The sequence below is a fragment of the Theobroma umbraticum genome, unplaced genomic scaffold (genome assembly GCF_002168275.2).
Source record: "Theobroma umbraticum cultivar Fairchild unplaced genomic scaffold, ASM216827v3 scaffold_56.0, whole genome shotgun sequence".
Taxonomy (NCBI): Eukaryota; Viridiplantae; Streptophyta; class Magnoliopsida; order Malvales; family Malvaceae; genus Theobroma; species Theobroma umbraticum.
This window is the reverse complement of record NW_018397256.1, coordinates 11425431-11427354: the sequence shown is the minus strand read 5'-3', so window position 1 is coordinate 11427354 and position 1924 is coordinate 11425431. Positions and strand designations below refer to the sequence as shown.

The window sequence follows — 1924 nt, the reverse complement described above, 5'->3', positions numbered from 1 at the left end:
AAAAAAAAAAGAAAAAGGAAATTAAACATATCAACCGAGGAGAATATTGACCATAACATTTGTTTAAAAATATATTTTTTAAATTAAAAACATGAATTCATGACATTATAACGGATTTAAAATTCTTCGAGTAAAACAAATACCATTATTGAAGCCTAGATTTTTTTTGAAAAAATTAAAAAGTAGTGAAGACAATTTTCTTGCTTAAAGGTTTCCATAATTGAGGGAAAATGAAGAGAGATATCTTAACATTTTTTTTTTTTAACTTGTGAATTCTTTTTTATAAAACCTAGTTAGGACAAGACAGCTAATTACCCCCCACCCCGCAGTTATTTCATTTATATCTCGATGGCAACGCTTGACAAAAACACAACAACCTAAGCCAAGACTTTGGGGACTAATTTAATTAAAACCAAGCACTCCTCCGTTAAATGCTTTCCCCCTGTCTCTGTCTCTTCACATTTTCCATGGCATCTCCTTCTTCACGCCTCATTTTCATTCAGCTGCAGCTTTATCACACGACCAAAGGGTTACGCACTTTACCTCTTACTCCAATTACATTAGCCCCAGTAATTCCCACTGCAGTTTCAAAAAAGAATCCCCATTGACTTGTTCTGGTGCTTTCTTATCCCCCATACCTACTCTCACCCAATGCCAGAGAATCCTAAGCCAAAAAAGTTGAGTTCGGAGTTCAGAATTATACTAATTGACTTGGATTTGATTGTTAAATAGACAAAACAGAGTTTCCCATTTTGGTTTTATGAATTAGAAGTCTCAAAACTGTAACAAGTTACAATGGACAAGAAATTTGAAAATCAAATGTTGTCTTTACAGACAATTTGAAATCCACCAAGCTGTAAAAATTCAAATGCTGTTTGTAGTATTCTGAATACTCACAGGCATCAGACCAATCTACTTCCCAGATTTTGTTTTGTTTTGTTATGCTCAACTTTATCCAAGATAGAAATAAAACTTCACAGGTTTGAATCATCTGAATCAATTCATCATGTGGGTAAGTGAAAGGTTGTAATAAAGATAGGGATTCTGAAACGTGAGATGGAACAGAGGTTTAACACTGCCCATACAAATGTCCCAAGCTATCCTATCCTCCATGGATGGGTAGCAATTTGTTTTTAAGAAAGAGAAAAGAAAAAATGTCCCAAGCCAATTACTCGAAAATGCCACACAGCTTAACACTGTTTTTGCTGCAGCAAAGCAACCAGGATCTTCAATGCACTGACCAGAGGGATCCTTTGTCGGGTAACTTCTTGTCTTTTTTTGTAACTTTTTCATGTACTAAAACAAAGGGGACGTGCCTTTCCATGACAAATTTTCCGAAAAGCAGTGGGTCCAAACCCGACTATGGTAAAAAAATATATAGTTCCGGATACAAGGACAGATAATCTTGTCTCACCAGAAAATGGAATTCCATGAGCGGGATCAACCCTTCTTTGTCCGTCGTTCATTTTGAATTTCAAAATGTTGAACGGTATCAGTGGACCTTGTGAACCCCACTAAACCTGTAAGCCTGTAACCCCAAACCCACAATCCCCTCAGTTTCCCCACGTCTCTCTCCCCCTCTCTCTGCTCCCGCTTCCAGGTTCTTCATTGTTACCCCAAACTTTTTTTTTTGGGCTCTTTGGGAGCTTTTATTGCAACTCTTTCTAGTTGGGTCTTATCGTTTTAACTCAATCTGCCATCTTTCTCTACGAAAAGAAAAAAAGAAGTTTTCTTCTTTGAGCCTTGTTCAAGTTCCATTTTTTTTTGCCAAAGGAAGTTTTCCTTTTTTTTCTCACTGTTATTCTGTTATTCACTGTTCTCATCGCTGTCCATTCCCTTTCTCTTAGCAAGTTGCCTTCTTTTGAGCTTGTTGAGATCAAACTTGTTGCATTTCTCTGTTCTTTTCTTCACTCAAGACTGTTCC

The 1924-nt window shown here is 36.7% G+C and overlaps 1 pseudogene; it reads right to left on the bottom strand.

The window, feature by feature from the left end:
* Window positions 1–1924, bottom strand: part of LOC149527553 (IQ domain-containing protein IQM4 pseudogene) — a 4131-nt pseudogene that overhangs the window by 825 nt on the left and 1382 nt on the right.